The 21450-nt window shown below is 36.5% G+C and overlaps 1 long non-coding RNA gene across 1 annotated transcript in view; it reads left to right on the top strand.

Moving 5' to 3' along the window:
- LOC145686828 (uncharacterized) overlaps positions 1 to 21450 on the top strand; it is a 429047-nt gene that overhangs the window by 370898 nt on the left and 36699 nt on the right. The gene's annotated exons all lie outside the window — the stretch shown is intronic.

Below are 21450 nucleotides of genomic sequence, written 5' to 3'. Positions count from 1 at the left end.
AAATGATCGATATGAGCTCCTTGATTCATTCTGCAGACCTCAAATGATTGATATGAGCTCCTTGATTCACTCTGCATATATCAAATGAGTGATATGAGCCCCTTGATTTATTCTGCATATATGAAATGATCAATATGAGCTCCTTATGAGCTTGATTTACTCTACAGAATATCAAATGATTGATATGAGCTCATTGATTCGCTGTACAGATATCAAATGATCGATGTAAGCTCCTTGATTCACTCTACATATATCAAATGATTGATATGAGCTCCTTGATTCACTCTACATATATCAAATGATTGATATGAGCTTCTTGATTCACTTTACATATATCAAATGAGTGATATGAGCACCTTGATTTACTCTGCATATATGAAATGATCAATATGAGCTCCTTATGAGCTTGATTTACTCTACAGAATATCAAATGATTGATATGAGCTCATTGATTCGCTGTACAGATATCAAATGATCGATGTAAGCTCCTTGGTTCACTCTACATATATCAAATGATTGATATGAGCTCCTTGATTCACTTTACATATATAAAATGACCGATATGAGCTCCTTCATATACTCTACATATATCAAATAATCGATATGAGCTCCTTGACTCACTCTGGAGACCCCAAATGATCGATATGAATTCCTTGATTCATTCTACATATGTCAAATGATCGACATGAGCTCCTTAATTCACTCTACAGATATGAAATGACCTATAAGAGCTCCTTGATTCATTATGTATACATCAAGCTATTAATATAAGCTACTTGATTCACTCTGTAGGCATTTGAAGGACAATATAAGTTGCTTGATTCATGATCCAAGAAAACGGTACTGCAACACTTTCTTTTTTACAAGAAACTACTATAATATGTCAGTAACTTTATAATAACAAATAACAATATATCAATAATATCAATGAAGCGGATAATCAAATGAAAAATTTGAACCTTGGATTAGAAATTTGCAATTTTTATTCAAATCTAGCAAAAATAAATAAATAAATTTCGTTTAAAATTTGCTGAAAATTTACTTCTGTTCAATTTGTTAACAATTATTTAATCGATTTACCATTACAATCTATTATCAAATCTTTAAATTAAATTTTAAGTTAATCTGAATATTTTCACATTTTATTTATTTATTTATTTACTTATTTATTTTTACAAATTTTCGAGGTAAATATGAGGGGGAATGGTGGCTCAGTGGTAGAGCGGTCATCTCCTGTGCCTGGGGCAGTGGTTCATTTCCAGCTTGCACCAAGTGGGCTTTGTGGTGAACAAACACCCTGTTCGTAGGGTTTTCTCGGGGTTCTCTCCTTTTCTTCCACTTTATTGATTCTACCATGTTTATTTCTCATCATTACAGTCTCAATCTACCCGAAATAACCGTGGGATGTAAAACTAAAAAAATTCATTTCGAAGTAAATATGCCAAAATATCAACTCGATAAAGTCTCCTGATTACGAAAATATAATTTGCTTTTAGAAAATTCCTGAAAGTCAAAACTTTCCTCCTATCCTTTATACTAAAGAGTATTGCACCATTTCTTGTGACCAATCTCTAATTCAAGTCACTTTGTTAGAAATTGTTAATAGGTCTACACGTGGCACGTCTAAGAACATTATAAGGGAAACATTTCTTTGATCTTTCCGTTTCGTGTTCAACAATATTATTTCAATAAATCTCTAATCAAACGAAAACAGAGTGGCCATTTTATTTAAGCCAATTAAGTACTCGATGACGTCATTAATTCGATTCTGCTTCAAAGAACGAACAAGAAAAAGTCAAAGTACAGAGAAAAGCCTCAAAAGGAACCAACTAAGATGTAATGTTGAATGGTATGGCTTTCCTGTCTTAAGAAGATGCAAAAGAAATCATCGAAAGAATGTGTCTTCAACTAAAGCCCTATCATTGCTGTTAGGACTATAGCGTACAGACTTTTCTGGCTGATTTTGTAATCATGGTTAAGAGGGGAAACGGGACACTAAGGCATGAAAAGAAGGCCCCTCTTGTTAGTGGCTCGTAAGAGATGTAGTTTTAAGATCCAAGTAGGGAATTTGCCTCGTTTGTAGTTCTTAAGAAACTGAAATTTCGTCCTGTTGGAACTAGTAAAGTAAAGGAAGGGGAATCACAAAACCTTTTAAAATTGCTTTCCTGGTTAACGGGAAATGATGGCAAAAGATTTGCATCTCGTCCCGATGCCTTTCTTCCGTGTCTTTTTTTTTACTCTCCTTTTCTTTGGTAGGGGTGGTGGGGAGTGGGAGAGTAGTCCAGCTTGTGCGACTAATCAGCCATTAATGAAAATGGGCTGATAAAAGTTCTTTTCGTCTTTCTTAAGAGCTTTTCCCAGCAAGATGGTGCTACTCCACATTCCATAAGGAATGGAGGAGGAGAAAATGAACGAGTGAAGAACGTGGGAGGAGGGGGCAGAGACTAAGAAAAGAAGAAGAAAATGTAAATACGAAGTCGGAAGAAATGCGAATGGAACAACAGTCGAGAGTCCTTGATTTTATTTCTTTCATCAACTGTTTATTCTCGTTTTTTTCTTTGTATATATAAATGTTTCCGTAACTTTAATGTAGAGGTTCTTTGCATATTTAATTCTTAAGCTTGTGCATTTATTTTGCTTTATTTTAATTTTATGTATGTCCTTTTCAAACGGTTTAAAGCCGAAAATGGTACTATTTGATGAATGCGTACTGGGTAGTTCGTAGCATTATTTGTAAATTATTGAAAAAAGTACGTGGATCAGAGTTAAGATTATCGCTAAGATATCGTTAAAACTATGAATGCAATCTTTAGGAGTACGTGTTTCCCTATTAGTAGTATATGTGACATTGTATAAAGCATGAGTCATTTTTAGGAGTGTGTTTCCCCGTTAGGAGTATGTGTAACACATTTATAAGTATGAGTGTTACCTTTAGGAGTATGTGTGACACCGTTACGAGTGTCATATTTAGGAGTATGTATTTCACCGTTACGAATATATGTGACACCGCTAGAAGTATGAGTGTCATCTTTAGAAGTATGCGTTCCATCGTTAGGAGTATATTTGACACCGTTAGAAATATGAGTGGCATCTTTAGGAGTATATGTTTTACCGTTACGAGTATATATGGTACCGTTAAAACTATGAATGTCATCTTTAGGAGCATGTGGTTTCCCGTTAGGAGTATGAGTGTCATTTTTAGGATTATGTTTCCTCGTTAGGAGTATATGTTACACCGTTATAAGTACGAGTATATGTGACACCGTTAGAAGTATGAGTATCATGTAACACCTTAGAGGTATGAGTGTCATCTTCAGGAGTATGAGCGATACCGTTAGAAGTATAAGTATTATCTTTAGAAGTATGTGTGACACCGTTAGATGTGTGCGTATCAACATTAGAGGACAAATAAAATAGATACATTCTGCTACTTTTATTTACATACACAGTATATAATAAATACGTGAAGAAATCTGTTGTAGCAGAATGCAAACTATCAATTATTGAAATGAAGAACATAATTTTTAGGGATTTCTGGTATCCTCATGAAATACAAAAAAAAAAAAAAAAAAAAAACATTTGTTTATAATAATGTTCACATAATTTTAAAGTTTGTACAACTGTCCATTTTCTACATAATCACCATTTCGGTCAAAGCATTTTTGCAGGCGCCCTGTACCGTGGCAGTTGTTATATGGCCATGTCATACCAGCTTGTCCATGTGTTTGAGGGGGCGTTAAACTTTATCTTTCACATCGTCATCGTTGCTGAAGAGCGTCCCGGCCAAATGTTCTTTCAACTTGGGTAACACATGTTTGTCACTGGTTTGCTCAACTTTCGTGACTGTCTCATCAATGATTTGTGGTCTTTTCCTGGTCGTGAATTTATATATGACTAGTTGCAAACTCCCTACACCACTTGCGTACGTTTTATGACATCCATGCACGACTCACCATAAACTTTTCATCGATTGACGACTTTTAATCGGTTTAAGAATACCTTTTGTACTCAAAACCCGAATAACTGAGAAACCTTCACACTTGGTGGTAGCGCCAAGCGAGAGTTGCATTACAAACGGTTGCGAAGCGATGCCTGAGCGTCCCAGCGAAGTGTGCGCATCTTTGTTTGTGAATGGATGAAAGACAAACGCAAAGCAGCACGAATAGTCTCTCTGTGTCTCCATTCAGCGCTTTGCAGACCTTACCTTTCAGATTACCCTCGTAGAACAGTATTTTCTTCCATCCTTCTGTCTGCTAAATCCGTTATTAGAATAAAAAATGGTAATAGATATCAAGAAGTGTTTTTTAATATGAATTCCGTGTGCCAACAGAGGTTCCAAACCCTTTCTTAACCATTCATTAAACCAGAAATACTAGATATTATCTTGCACAATTTCAGCCTTCATCACCATGCAGATAAATGATATTAATACCGGGAATTGGTAACGATTCCTCTTCTTTCCTTTTATTTTATTTTGGATTTAGCGTCTCAAGGATACTCGTACAAGCGTGGATCTGCATGCTTGTTTCTGTGCTAAAACGAGATTTTTTCAAATTTACGAGTGTATTTTCAAAAGTGTCCTGACTGACACTGAAATATCGCGTCACTGGTAGTGAGCCGTCCATGACATATAATGTTATCTACGGAAGAAAAAATGCATCAGTTTCAATTGTATAGCTGCATTAGTTCGTTGGAGGGAGTCATTTGAATTAGTTGTTGAGCGTTTGGGCTTGTCTGCTGCTTGACAATGCTCCAGTTCACATGGCTGCGTCAGTTCGTTGGAAGCAATCATTTGAATCAATCGCTATGAGTTGGGCTTGCCTGCTGTATAATAATGCTCCAGTCCACACGGCTGCATCAGTTCGTTAGAAGCAATCATTTGAATCAATCGTTATGAGTTAGGCTTGCCTGCTGTATGATAATGCTCCAGTCCACACGGCTGTATCAGTTAATTGGAGGCAGTCATTTGAATCAATTGCTCTGCGTTGGGCTTGTCTGCTGCATAATAACGATCAAGTGCACACGGCTGTAGTTTCTAACGTTTCGAGGAAATTCAGCACTTACCTTACAACCCAGATCCAGCACTGCAATCTTGGCAGCTGTGAGGACTGCACCATTGTCATGCAGTATGAGAGCGCGATTCACACCGAATGGTTCAAATGACTGATTCAAACGAACTGACGCAGGAGCGTGATTTGGAGCATTGCCATGTAATAGGCAAACACAACTCACAGCAACTGATTCAAATTACTTTTCTCAACGAACTGACGCAACTAGACAGTTGAAACTCATATATTATTTCTTTCAACCACTGTAGAATCCAATGGAAACAATAGTCGTGTGTACTTTAGTATTATCATGCAGTAGGCGAGATCAACGCACAGAGATTGATTCAAATGACTGCCTCCAACGAACTGACGCAGCTACAGAGTTGAAACTCATATATTATTTCTTCCAATCACTGTACAGTCCAAAGTAAGCACTGCAACCTTGGTAACAGCAGCCGTGTGCACTGAAGGATTGTCATGTAGTAGGCGAGCACAACTCATAGCTACTGGTTCAAATTACTTTTCTCAACGAACTGACGCAACTAGACAGTTGAAATTGATCCATTATTTCTGTCGTGAATGGCACTATTTGCCATGAACGAAATATTACCGTTCGCACTATATTTTAGGGCCAAGTCAAGAACATTTGGAAATACCGTCCCACTACCTGTTTCAATATTTATTTTCATAAAACAAAAACGGTATGAGAAAGTGTGAATGGCTTTCTGATGTGGAATCAGCACTTTAAGACTAGATTGAATCTCCATTCTTATGGCTGTGTTCAAATCAGAAGTACAGACCTGTCATTTCCGGCTTCAATGATGATCAACGTAGAGTGGAAACATTAATACATAACGAGATTTGATTACTTGATATGGACTTAACTTCCCATTAATAAAGGTTTCATCTACAATCTTATCTCCATACTAAAATCAGATTGGTAGAAAACAGGGATGGCTTGCAACAATGAAAACTTGACCCATGACCCACTGATTCAGTTCCCACTGTGACCCTCTTTGACAGACGGGGCCCTGACCCCTCGTCATCAACTCAGACTCATGATTCATGCCCTCCTCTCCATTGATTACAGGGTTTACAGTTGTAATAAATCAAGGCTGTGAAATTATCACCAATCGGAGTTTGAATTTCTACGGTCAACCTCTCAAGTAACGCTCTGTTACAATACCGGTGGATCTGACCTTTACGATTTAAAATAGTAAAGTGTTTGGCATGGGCCATATTGCAATTAACTTCCATTTAATTATCATATATGATTATTTCCTTGTTGAATTACAGATACTTTTCAGTAGAAAATAGGATGAAATTTAAAAGTCTGAAATCAAGGTAAAGCAGGTCAACGTAAAGAAAAAACAGTGTAAAATTTGACTCTGTCTCGAAAGTGAAGTAGTAAAGTCATATTGCTATTACTACAATTACAAATATCAATATTTAAAAGTGTCTGAAGTTCTTTTTTCACTTACATATACTTATCTCAGATAAATAAATAGAAACAAATGAAAAAGGAAGAAAAATGGAGGCCTTGAAAGTAAAACATAAACAAATTCACCAGTGTTCAAAAGACGAAGCATACAATGCACTGAGCAGAGTAGGTCGGTGTGTCAAAGTGGGTCACGGTGGGTGGTAGATCTCAGTGAGTCACGTCCCGTTGACCTACGACCCATTCACCTTCTTCATCTCTGATATAAATCCTACTACTTCTGGTTTCAGTATTGAATTTCACTGCTTTGAAGAACTTCCTAGTAGCTAAGACGTTAGAATTCGTGCTTTTGGAATAGAAGACCCCAGAATCGATTCCTGGCGGGAACTAATCTGATTCGGATCCCACGTTAAGCTGTAGGTACATGTCTCATATAGCTTCGCTTCTGAAAGGGGCTCTAAACACAAAATCAAAATTAAATCAAGTCTCAATAGTTTGGATGTCTATATGGTCGTTTTAGAATTTATTTTGTTTATTTATTTGACTCATTAATACTGGGAAAGATCACCAATAATCGACAGATCAGGGAAATACTGTTAAATCGGGACATATGTTCTTTCTATAAACTACATCATCAGTACACACCTAGAAATAACGTATGTGTTGTACGTAAAAACGTAGGTTGCATGCGCAAATCCTGTAGTTTTTGGCCTTAACGACTATAGCTACTAGGGATGGCCACAAAGTTCCGGTTCCGGCAGGAACCGGTTCCGCAAAGAACCGGTTCTCGGAGATCCGATTTTCAGAACTGGTTCTGGAACCGGTTTCGGACCTGGATCCGAAAACCCGGTTCCAGAACCGGATCTAAGGAGCCGGTTCCAGTCCTTGATCCGAAAGCCCCCAAAGACCCGTAAAGGAGGCACAAAGTTCACCTTCAAAACACTGCAAAGAGGACCATGTGCTTGTACTCTCCCTGCCCAGACCTGCTTGTGCCCACAGAAAAAATTTTGGTCCACCAGTGGGTGTTTAGCCAAATGAGTTGGCCAGTTTGCCTGTTTAGCTAATGAGTTTGTTAGTTACCCAGTTCATTTAGCCAAATAAGACAAGCGGCCGCCGCCTGGGCGCCTGCCTGTCGATTCCACCATTCCATCTATCACAGTGTTCACAGCCTGCCAGCAGCTCGGGTTTAGCGTAGGGATGGTCACAAATTTTCGATTCCAGACCTGGATCTGAAAACCGGTTCCAGACTTGGATCCGAAGAACCGGTTCTAGACCTGGATCCGAAAAACCGGTTCCAGACCTGGATCCGAAAAACCGGTTCCGGAACCGGATCTTCTATAACCGGATCCGTTCAGACCCGAAAACCGATTCCGCCAGGAACCGGTTCTGCCCATCCCTAATAGCTACATCCTGCAGCACAGTATAACTGAAAACGTACTTTTTATCACACTTTCCGTATAAGTGTTCCATCTATATGTACTTTCCGTATGAAACAAAGAAATGTATATAAGTGGTCAGTATCTCACATACAGATGGACGTATGTAACGTATAGCTGACGTATGTAATATACGGAAGACTGTTAGATGTCATACAATCTTGCATCGGCATGACGTAACATTTAAGCGGGAAAAAAGACAGTATGTATGTAGCATATGGATAACGTATGCTTGATACAGATTTCCGTAGTAAACTTATGGGTGCCGTATATTTGTACAATAAACCACTGTCCGGATAACTGATTCTTTCAGGGCAGAAAAAAATGAGAAGAAATGCATTTTCCTAACGCTTTTTTGTGCGCAGTAGCCATATTTCAATCTTTTGAGAGCAGGCTATACGTAGATGGAGTTCCTTTTGACTTTCTCATAATCAAACAGTATGTTCAGGTCTCCTGCTTCCCTCCCCGGAAACCCTCACCATACTGTTTTCGTTTTCTTTTACTACAAGTGCTTTTCGCAACTGTTTTATTATGTATGCAAATCGGGTCGTTCTCAGAAAATCTTCAGGCGTAACTTCTTTTTGGATATCATGAAAAAAAATTTTTTTTAAAAAGCAGGCATCTTTAGGAAAAGGTATGAGCAGAAGGGGTGGGAGTAAAGTGCTTCGCTAGCAGTACTGCTACTAATATAGTAACACTAATACTACTAACATTTAAGTGTAAGAAGTGGTAGTTCGTTTTTTTTTTTTTTTTTTTTTTTTTTTTACTGTTTTGGAAAGTGTAACTATATTTCTCTGTACTTATTTTTAGTTTTTTTTATACTCTTAAGAGTAACATGCTTTAAAATAGATGGGAAAAGAGTACTTAGAAGAAGGGGAAGCTGTATATATATATAGTTTTGTGTGTTGGTTGTGAGTGAATGGAGATCCATTCAAATGTTGAAAGAGGGAAGAGGGGTTGAGATCCGATTCTTTATAGCGACGTTTCGGTCATTTCTGTAAAGTCGTCCATGCTCGTTTGAGGCGAGCGCTCAGGTCGTTACTCGAAAGCATCTCTATAAGGAAGCTGGGAGCGGGAAAGGGGGGGGGGTAGAGGTAGTAAGAGACTACCTGCTAATGATCACTTTACAACCTCGTAGATATCATTTTCGGCCTTCTGTTTCAACACGTCCTTCCCTATCCCCTCCCAGAACTAGGGTCATTTGCATTTTCACCGTTTTCTTAAGATGCTAAAAATAATTCTTTAAAACGATCGTAGTGGGTGTGTGGAAGTGTGAAGACAAAGTGATGATATGGATAAAAGGGTTTAGCACTGTTGAAGTGAATGAGGAGCAGAGGATACGTATAGGGTACGGCCATTTAAATGGGAGAGAAATAAAACTGTTTTCGTATAGAGAGAAAATTTCATTATATTTACGTGGAAATGACATGTGTTCCATATTTCGCATCGTTCTCGCACTTCATACGAATAAAGAATACTTTGTTCATGAAATATAAACAGGGTGGCCCGTAATTATGTAGAATGGCGTTTTAAAGACTATGATAAAGAAACTAGCAACAGAGCTTGAACATAAAATTGAAAATAAATACATTACCCTAATACCTTTTCTTACAAGAATGGTAATCTCTGTTCTCTATAGCGTGGTTCACCAATGCACTATCCAAATCGATACATGCCTGGAGACGAAGAGCAACCATCCAAATCGATACATGCCTGGAGACGAAGAGTAACCATCCAAATCGTTACATGCCTGGAGACGAACAGCAACCATCCAAATCAATACATGCCTGGAGACGAAGAGCAACCATCCAAATCGATACATGCCTGGAGACGAAGAGCAACCATCCAAATCGATAGATGCCTGGATACGAAGAGCAACCATCCAAATCGATACATGCCTGGAGACGAAGAGCAACCATCCAAATCGATACATGCCTGGAGACGAAGAGCAACCATCCAAATCGATACATGCCTGGAGACGAAGAGGAACCATCCAAATCGATACATGCCTGGAGACGAAGAGTAACCATCCAAATCGATACATGTCTGGAGTCGAAGAGTAACCATCCAAATCGATACATGCTTTTAGACGAAGAGCAACCATCCAAATCGATACATGCCTGGAGACGAAGAGCAACCACCCAAATCGATACATGCCTGGAGACGAAGAGCAACCATCCAAATTGATACATGCCTGAAGACGAAGAGCAACCATCCAAATCGATACATGCCTGGAGACGAAGAGCAACCATCCAAATCGATACATGCCTGAAGACGAAGAGCAACCATCCAAATCGATACATGCTGGAGACGAAGAGCAACCATCCAAATCGATACATGCCTGGAGACGAAGAGTAACCATCCAAATCGATACATGCCTGGAGACGAAGAGGAACCATCCAAATCGATACATGCCTGGAGAAGAAGAGTAACCATCCAAACATTGTCACAAGCAGCTCTACAGACCCACACTGGTATCCTGTGTAACTCTTCTCTGATAGCTTCCTCCCGTAGTTCGGCCAAATTGCGTATGCGATTTTGACACAATTTGTTCTTTAAAACACTCTATGGGAAAGAAGTCAGGTTTTCACAAATCGGGAGATCGACCTCTTCACTCGACCGATCCAGTGCTTCGGGAATGATTCGTTCAGTCACTCTGGCACTGGTATGGCTTAGTGTGGCGGTACTCTATTTTCTAAGTTCAGTGAATGTTATCTTCATTCTCAGGCTACACAGTGTTGCCATATCGAACTTTTTATCCAGAATTACAAATACTACAGTCAAACATCATATGCATAATTATGGGTCACCCTGTATATTTTTACTTCCTACAATTATGGTCTGTTGGCTAAAGAAGACGGATAATTAATAAAAATATATGATAACTAAAAAAATTGATCGATGAGAATATCGGAGAAACTGAAGAAAACTCACAGGCACGACGTTGTCTACCACAAATTTACATAAGCTGGGATCCAACCAGGGCTAAACGCTATATCACGCTCTTAAGCCTCTGATTCATTTCTACGCCAAGCAATCGGACACATTGAGAAAAGAATGTTCTTTTTTGTGTGTGTGTGTTTCTGGCAGAACGCAACGGTACGGCGTACCGACACCTTTTAATGTAAATGGAATCTCGACCAGATTTTTTTTTCCAGAAAAGATTGACCTCCCATAACGAAATAATTTCAACAAATTTGTCTGTCGATGAAGTTAAATGGCCGTGAGAGGTGGAAAGTTGAGGGTCAGATTTGTGACATAAATAAAACAATAAGACAAAAGTGGGTGGTAAGGAAAAGTCAATTTCTCTCTCTCTCTATCTCACACACACACATGCATACACGACATGGGTATACGAAGACACAAAGGAACAAAGAAGCTCAAGTTTCAAGTTTTTGCTACTCCGATGTTAAATACATAAATTTAAAAAAGTGCAAATCGTTATAGTAACGCCGTCGAATAATCGAATGCATATTATAATCTTAATTTTGCCAGGTAAAGTGAAACTACGCACTGGATTAAATGCAGTACTTTCAGTAATCACGGTTTATGCAATGTTAATTTATGGAATTGGTAAAATTGTGAGCATAATTTCAGATAAATCTATCAATAATAATGAAGTGTCTCAATGTGAATCTAAAATAGTCATAATGTATGCACAAAAATACCAAATAAACATACTTATATTTTATATACATTAAACACACATAATTATATACCAATAAAATTACTGTATATGAGTGTTGCAAAGTAAAAGAAACTAAAAGAAAATCAAAGAATGTTTTAAACTTAAAACAAATAATAAATTATTAATATAGCAGAAAACTCCCCATTTTCAGTGCTCTTGCCTTATGCAATTCTCAGTGAATCATACACAATATTAATATTCAGTTTAAAAAAGTGAAAATATAATTATGAACATTACACTACCTATAATGTGAAATCACGAAGTTTATTGACTGTCATCAGAAGGACACTTCTGGCTCTGATAGCAGCGATATATCATCCCTTGATAAACATTTCAGCTTCTTTCGCGACAGTTTCCTAAGACTCAAAATTTGATCTGAAACTAAAATTTGATTGAAAATATTTCTCATTGTAAAAATCCGTGACGAGTTTCTGAAAAACTCCTCTCAGTATTTTCTTATATCTATGTTGGATTTCAATTACTCTCTTAGCTGTGTGGTTTTAAAATCCCTTGCAACGTTCTTTCTGCAGCTTTATCAGAAACACAAGTCTCTGTCTCTCACTTCCTTTTAGCTTCTAGAACAGTTCTGAATTTGATGAAAATATTATTATTAGGTTCATTTGCAGCTGATCTCATGACAGTATATTGCGATTTTGTAAACTTCGCTTCAACAATGAGTGACAATGTCTTCCTCTGTTAATGGAGCTATGGAATCCGATGATGCTGCATATGACTTCTACACTTAGAAGCTCTGGTCGGGGTTGTAAAAATACTGTTCTTTACTACTTCTCATGCTTCAGTGTCTCCTTCAGCTCGTAGGCTCATTTGCGTTGCATATGCTAGTTCACTTTTAGTTGTTGTTGCTCACAATGTTTCTGGTTTTCTGTTTTTGGAACGGTCCCTCCTTTCATCAAACCCAGTCACTAAACGCCCACTTCGCTAATGCGTTTTAGTGGCATTGATAGGAAAACTGGTGCTCTTTTGCAGCTATTGTTGGTTCTGGTCAAGAAATGTTTGTCAATGTCTGCAGGTTTCCTTAAGAAAATTTCCCTCACCTGGCTCAAAATTTTCTCTTTTCTTAGCAATTTTCCCCTAGTTTGTTCAGTGTCCAATTCCTAGGAAAGAAATTATGTGATAAGATTAATTTCATTATATTAAAGGAAGTGCTAGCCACATTTGTATTTTGTTTCTATTTTTTTTTCTAATTTTTCCCCTCTGTCTCTCTCTTTTTTCTTTTACAAAAAAATACAAATTCATACAGTCAACAAGGGATTAAATTATACTACTTTGAACAGACACACACACACATACACATGCACAAACGAAATATTGCTATTGTATTGGGTTATTTCTGACGAACAAAGAAAAAATTAAGCATTTATATTGGTTAATTAGTCAACACTAGAATTTCCCCGAATTTTCACGTTTTATTGAAAATTTCCCTTTTTGCTAAATTTACTTACGAGATTTCATTAATTAGGGAAATTTCCTTCAAACTATGAACACTAAAGTTTGTATATTTCTTCTTGTATTTTGCCATCTATGTTTAACGTCACATATTATGTGATTCGCCACCACTTTTAAATCTATAGTGTTTCAGTTCTGACTTGGTTAGCCGAACTATTTATCCTCAAAAATCTACATTTCCCTTCAAAGCGTGGTGGTGTAATTTCTTCCTGGTGAGAATTATATGTCTACTTGCTGATACCAAAAGTAAATAACAGACAAAATTACTTTTTGAACAATTTATTTCAGGAATTAGCAAATACTGGTGTACACCTAACTGCGCAGTTTCTGATAATATGTACAATTACACGAAAAATGGCAGTTAAAAGCAGCAGTTTCGACTGCAATCATAAATAACAATATCCATTCTATGAAACTTGAGCCAAAATGTTACTGGATCATGCAGGATCGGTAACTTTACAGCTATGCAAAAATTAATAACAAGCTGCATCATTGCATAATACACATATATAAGTAAATTATTTTCTTTTTTTGAATGTTATTGATAATTCTCAATAAATATCGTACTAATATATTCTAAAAACTTCCGGGCATTGAATCCATGTTGTGGTTTTCTTTTTCCAGCACTAATCTTTAAAATATTAAACTTTGGGAAAATGGAATTTCAGAATCACAGTTCACAAGATTATCTCAAGCTGACTGAAGTGGATGTTTATATTATTATTCTGCCTCCGTATAGTCCTCAAAAGAGATAAAACAAAGAACAGTTGAAAACCACATTCTTTCTCTTCCATTTATAATCACGTTGGAAGCTCACTTCATGATTTTGATTTTAGGATTTTGGTCAGAAATTTAGGAAAAGGTACCACTGTACGTCGTCCTGAGGAGAGGACACAAAAGATAGGGAACCTAAATATGGTTATGGTCTTGGCTTGGCCTGCATTTAATTGTAAGTTGTCCATCATTGGTGTAATTAATTTCCCACAACATTAAATGCCTAAAAAAGAGCTGAATTGCAGGACTATAGATCACTGCTTCTCCCCAAAAATGAAATGAAATCTTTCACACACACACACACAAATTGTATGTGGCATACGTAAAATCTTATGTTATATTTGTAAATCCAGTAGTTTTTGGACTTAACGTACAGTAGACGTATAACTGAAAACGCATGTTTTATAATAGTTTCTGTGTAAGTGTTCCATTTATACGTTTTTTTCGTATGAAACAATATAGGCGGTAAGGATCTCATATACAAATGGACGTATATAACATATAGCTGACGAAGATAATATACATATATGTATGTAATATAAGGAAGACTGTTAGATATCAGAAATCCTGCAATGGCATGATGTAACATCTAAGGACAGTGCCTATGTAGCATACTGATAACTTTTGTTCCGTATTGATTTCTATAGTAAGCAAGAGGATACCTTATATTTGTACAATATACCGCTGTCCGGAGAACGAATTTTTCTCAGTGCAGTTATACGTCCTATGGTTATGCCATCTAGGCCAAAGGAGTCGGTGATGATGAGAAATGAATGAAATGGTGGAATGAAGAAAGTGGGAGGAAATGGGAGAAAACCCACCCACACGGTGTTTGTCCACCACAAAGATCACTTGGCGCGAACTGGGATCCAACCAAGGACTCCGTACACCAGATGTGAATGCCCTACCACTGAACCCCGCGGCCCCTCCTCTGCTTGCAGGATCTAGTTTGATTCGGAGATGGACATCATTTTTCCTAACCCCTCAGTCACGCTCACCGTCATTCAAAATTTTCGTACTCACACTTACACTCATCTTCAAATCTTATTGATGCCTTCACCTTCACTTACTCACAAACTTCACGCAATTTCTTCACACTCAAATATTAATATTAACGTTGTCACATTCGTTCAACCTCACTCCACTCCCTTACACTCAAAGAATATCGATACCTTCACATTCATCCTCAATAAACTCACTCTCACACACACACACTCATTCACATTCACCCTGAAATGTTATTGATCTCTTAACCTTACTTGTATTCGTTCTTATTTAACTCATTCACCCTTCATTCACCCTGAAATGTTATTGATGTCTTAACCTTCCTCACATTCGTTCTTACTTAGCTCATTCATCATCACACTTTCTTCTCCAGAAAAGAAATGAAATCTTTCAGTTTAACGTCCCACGATTATGACCTTTAGGCTAAGGAAGACGGATGATTGAGGCAAATGAATGATAATGGAATAATTGGTGGAATGAGAATGTTTAAGAAAATAGGAGTACCCCCGAGAAAACTCATGGACACGATTCTGTTCACCACAAACTCAAGGTTGGTTGGGGATCGAACCATGGAAAGGACTTACATCGGGACGAACGAATTGACAAGCAGATATGTAGAGGCCATGAAAAGTGTAAATCTTTTGAAATCTTGAATTGGATTTTTTTTTAGATCGACATACTTGCTTCTGTCTTATTGTCGCTCCATTGTTATATATACACACCTGGATGAAAAACTGGTGAAAATTGAGGAACACTTAAACGTACAGAATTGCTCAACTAGTTACTTTCACTATAGAAAAGTAATAATAAATTTGTTGACGTTTTCCTCGTCTGTGCTAATATTTTAGTTCCCTCCCTGAATCTTTTGTATATAAGCATCTCTCTTTCTCTATTCTCCAAGTATCGGCTTCTCACGTCTCTTGGAGGTTTCCCAAGATTTTGTAACAGCAGCAGCCAAACAACAAACCAAACAACAAGAAATATCTTTTCTTTTGGACGACGGAAGTGTCCATCAAATGTGGTGGCATGGCTTTTCAGAAGCGGAAACAATGCATTGTTTTCCCATCTTTCCCCCTCCTCCTCCCCCTCCTCCCGCGTGCTCAATAATCATTCACGGTAGTTAGAGTCTCTGTCGAGAAACAATGGAGGCCATTATTCACCTCCACGTTCATCTGTCTTCTCTCTCAGGCTTATCCCTTCGTCCTTGTCGTCAACTCCTTCCGTTCGATGAATTTTCGTCTACCTCCCAAAATCTTTCATTAAACAAACTCATCGCTTCATCCCGTTTCAATTTCTATCATACCTGATGCTCAGTCTAACCAGAGATAAGCATCTTTATTCGTCCTTACTTTTCTGTTAACTCCCTGACACTCATACTCACCGTCAAATACTCTTGATGTTCTCAACTTCAGTACATTCTCTCACACTTATCGCTACCCTCAATTATTATTGATATCCTCAACTTCACCTTCAGTATACTCCTTAACTCATTCGAATTCACACGCTCACTCGCCCTCACATTACTCAATCTCATTTCAGCAGGAAAGGGGCACAAGTGGCTCACTGGTAGAGCGCTTACCTCTGGTGCGTGGGTCTCTGAGTCAATCCCCAGCCAAATAAGTTTGTGGTGGACAGTATAGTGTCCGTGGGTTTTCTCGGGGGTTCTTCCATTTCCTCCCACTTTCCCATTCCCCCAATTCTTCCATCATCATTCACTTGCTTTATTCATAGTCTTCCTTAGTCTAACAGGCATAATCATGATACTTTAAACTCAAAGATTTCATTTCCGATGTCAGTACAATCCTCTAGATGTTATATCATTTAACGCATCAGTACCCGATTTTAGACTTCATGCTCTTCTAAGATTTCCCAAGGATTTTCTCTTTTTTTCTACCTCTAGAATAAGAGTAGTGTACTGTACGGTGAAAGTTGGAAAAAGTACAATTTTCTCTAAAATGATGCTAAAGAGTTTGTTTCTATTTCATGCATTAATATTTTATTTGTCTGAGACAATTGCATGGGAGAACTCCAGAAGGGGTACTTCACGTTTGAGACTGAGTTATCAACGAACTTAAAAAGTTAATTACTGAATTCTCCATGTCTGTGTGTGTGTTATTTGCGAATTTTTCAATTTTTAGCCCTCCATTCGATAGAGCATCAAAAACTATCTGAAAAGAAATGATGGAATTTTTTGCGTTCTGAGATATTGGCGAAAAAATTTCCGATTTCAGGAGATTTAAGGAGCCATATCTAGGGAACCGTAAGTCATAGATAAATGATATTTTGCGAATTCTTTTCAATTTTGAAACCTCGATTTTGAGCATGTCTCTTCGTAAAACAACGTATCGTAGAACGTTTTAACAGAACTCAAACAAAACATGTGGAAAAAATTTAGTATACTCAAGGAAATTAGAAATAGATAGATAGATTGCAAGGATTGTTTAATGAGTATAATAATAAAGTATATAGAATAATTGGTATAAAGCCTGTAGAAGTTAATAAGAAAAATTAATTCTTTCTAAGTTCGTTCTGGCAATGTTCTGCATTCTTAACTTTCTTTTTAAATTTCCTCATACACGAGTCATGTGCTTTTCTTGTTATTTCAGAAATTGTTCTAATATTTGGCGTAAGTCATTTGAAAATGTAAATTCTAGAATGGAGAGTGAGTTTTCTTCTGACCAAGTTTTCCGAAGACATCTTATAATTTTCTTCGTATTTCGCAAATAAAAGTTTCAGTAATATCTGCAGTCAGTAGCGTACGCATGAATTTATTTCGGGAAGGGTCCAAACTCAATATGAGGGTATTTTATATTAAAATTCCTAAAATTGCTCCTAAAATTAGGCTAAATTTATAAAAAAGACAAAATTTCGCGGGGGGGGGGAGAGTCCGGACCCCCAGGACCCACCTCCTGCGTACGTCCCTGTCTGCAGTATAACAAAATGTAGTTTAAATCTTTCAGTTTAACGTCCCACGATTATGCCAAAGCATTTACTTCATGTCTAAAGATTGATACATAGGTACATAAGTCTAAAGATAGATACATTCTAAAGATAGATAGAAAAAATACATAGGTACATAAGATACATTCTAAAGATAGATATATAGGTACATAAGTCTAAAGATAGATACATTCTAAAGATAGATACATAGGTACATAAGTCTAAAGATAGATTCATAGGTACATAAAAATGGGCACATAAGTCTGAAGATAGATAGTCAATAGGCCTATTTGTTAAAAAGTCTGGTCATTATTTGTGAACAATAATTCCACATGCTTATTGCGAATCGGGTCTTCTTCTCACAAATGTTTTCCATAAAGTCAGCAGGCACGAATGTATCTTCCCCGTGGAATACATAACAAGGCAAATTCGTCACTGTCGAAACAATCTGACAAAGTGATGTAAACAAAATCACCTGTAAAGACGCAAGGAAATCAACTACCTTAATAGAAAGGGAGAAAAAAATCTGTTGTGTCTTGAGAAGGTCTTAGAAATTGATTCTAAGGCAATTTTTTATTTTCATCTCCTCATATTTTTACGTCTCTTTAAAGTGTCTGCTTATTTACGAACCCTTCATTTTTGAGGTCAAATTACTGTGGAATTCATTAATTTTAAATCATAATATATTGCCCGTCAGAAATCCGTTCGTTCGTTACTGATTTTATTTTATTTTATTTTATTTATTTTATTTTTTTATTTTATTTTTTTTTTTTTTTTGTAAGTTATACGTTCTTGTTATGAGATTCTTTCTTTGTTTCTCTCAAACAAAGAAAATCATATTGTGTTTGCTTTACTGTGGATTCTTGGTCAAAGAGAGTTCGCAGATTGCAGGTTCAAATCCAGATGCCAGTTTAATATCTCAAATTCAATTCTTAAGAGCTTGACATACTAAAAATGATACAAAGTTTATAATTTTTCCTTTCCTTGTTTTTCATAAATGAAAGAAGATAATGAAATATAACTTACCACAATCATAGATAATGTTATTCTACAACCGAAAATATGAACCTGTTGGGTATGGAGAAGAATCGAGAGAATTAGTTGAGTCAAGCTGAAAATGAATGAGAGGGTGTTAGAAATGATGGAGGAGAAAAGAACACTTTTAGATATTATTATCAAGAAGAAGAAAATCTGGTTTGCACATTGACTAAGAAGGAACTGTATCATGAGAGACGTACTAGAGGGTATGGTGGCAGGAAAAAGAGGGAGGGAGTGAAGGAGGCTACAATTGATGGACGATATCAAAAGAAAATTCTTACGAGAAGATAAAGAGGTCAGCGGAAGACCGTGGAGCATGGAAGCTTCTGTTACGGCCAGTGACCTACCACAGACTACCTATGAATCATAGGCTATGATGATGATGATGATATAGTATTCTGTATTAGATGAGTTCTTGTTACTAGTGTAACAAGACTTCAAGGAAACATATTCAATTTTCCTTTTATTTTATTTGATGAATGAAAACGGCGTAATTTTTGGTTATATTCATCAAAGCAACCTCATCTCAGTTTTACTGAGAAAACGAAAAATAAAGACAAAAAGGAACTTAAAAAAAAAAGGACTATTTACTTTCACGCACATCTTTCGACACATTGTCTTTTTAACCATCTTTCTTCATTTACCGCACCATTCTCTTTCGTTTAGACCTAATATTCGCCGCTTTCTTCCTGTAGTTTTAAAGAGAGAGAGAAAAATTCATTTCAAATGACATGATATTCTTACAGGCAGTGTTGCCAACAACCTCTGAAGAAAACAGGCTAGATAGCTTCAAGAAATAAGCTTTGTACGTAAAAAATGACTAGATTTTGAACTGGTAACCTAGGTATAATCCACATTGCAGATTTTAAACCCTTTTTTTGTGTGTAGGATTATAAGTGAGTTATAGTAAATTTTGAAATGTTGAATTTTACTCGCTGAAGACTACCAAGCAACATACATGACTTTAAATTACAATAAAATCCATCAACAACTCACCTGCTTTGTGAAAGTCAAAGCTATATTATCAATTTAACTGAAATAAGACGCCTGATGCCTCAACTAGCCGAGGCGCTGGAGATGGATGCACCATAGTTGGACTGTGGGTTGGTTGTGTTTGTGTAGATTGCCATTGTCCCAATTTTCAGTAGTACTTCTTTCGGCAGGTCATAGTTATTAGAAACACTTCTTATTCCTCCGTACACACACACATGAATCATCTTGATTGCAATGAGAGTTTTCAAGCTAATTAGATACATTTTTTTAAACTTTAATAAACAAAAACAATCTCTGTAGCTTCAAGAACCTAATAGTTTATTAAATTTGTATGGGAAAACTATCATTCTTGCAATGAAATGCGAAAATTAAAATAATTAAAAAGTAGCAAACGTGGCCGTTACGTGTGCGACATTAAAATTCTTTCTAAGTTGGTAAGTATTGTTAAGTAGTTGTAAATCCGTGGGTGAGGAGAGAGAAGAAGAATAATAAACAAGTGTTTGTTGCGTAATAAAACACCGTCTGACTAAATAAATCAATTAATACGATAATATGTAATGACAAATAGGCTAATTTTTAAAAATTACATTTTGATTTTCTTTTTTAAAAAAAGTATATTTCGAATTAATTAAACGATTAATAAAATAGCTAAAAATGACAAAAAAAAAGTTTCATAAAATAAGCTATATATTTAAGGCTATAAATATTTCGTAGATTTGTATGGCTAAATGCCTCTCCAAATAGGCTAGATTTAGCCCAAAATAGGCTAAATTGGCATCACTGCTTACAGGGTGCTAAAAGGCTAAAACACTAATGAAATAAAAACCAACATCTTTCTTTGCGTACGGTATTTTTTTTTTCTCTCTCTCTCTCGTTCTATTCTTTTACTTACTGAGTTGATACTCTTAAATAAAAAACGAAAAAAAAAAAAGATATATAAATGTTAAGTTAGAGGAAAAGTTAAAAATTTCTTTGTTCCGTCGCTGTTTGAAGTTGAAAATATTCGCTTAACAATGTTATTCCTGTGCGGAACACTGCAAAAATTTCCTTCCTCAAATTAAAATAAAGATAAATGACCTCCATTTCTATCTTTCCTGTACATTTATATATCTTTCTTTTTCTTATTTTTTTTAAATAAAAAATTATCCATTTCTTTTTTCAGTAAAAAACACAAGGGGGATGTATTGTAATGTCTCTCTTTTTTGTACATTTTTTTTCTCTCTCCGAAGAATAATAGTTGCGAAGGCTGAAATGAGGGTGGTTTCTTTTAGACACCCATTTCTGGGAAACGAAGACAAAACTTTAAAAAAAAATGTATAAAATATAAAACAGAACTAAGGAGAAACTTCCTTTTTATATTTTGGCTGTCTCTTGGCCCTTCTTCCTATTGGTTGCGCATAATAAACTCTTACCAGTAGCTAAAACATACAATTGCCGCTTTTGTAGTACAGTCAGTGGGTCGTTGACAATAATTTCTTCTTAATTTTTTTTTTTTTTTTTTTTAATCTTGTTCTTCGAAGAGAGCTACAGAAATATGGAGCCCATTCTTTTTAATTTGTTTCTTTTTCGGGAAGGAAAGTTACTTCCTGGCAGGGACAGTTCGCTAGAAATATTACTATTATA

Source organism: Thermobia domestica, chromosome 5 (assembly GCF_964235325.1).
Source record: "Thermobia domestica chromosome 5, izTheDome1.hap1.1, whole genome shotgun sequence".
Classification (NCBI taxonomy): domain Eukaryota; kingdom Metazoa; phylum Arthropoda; class Insecta; order Zygentoma; family Lepismatidae; genus Thermobia; species Thermobia domestica.
This window is presented reverse-complemented; position numbering and strand designations above follow the sequence as displayed.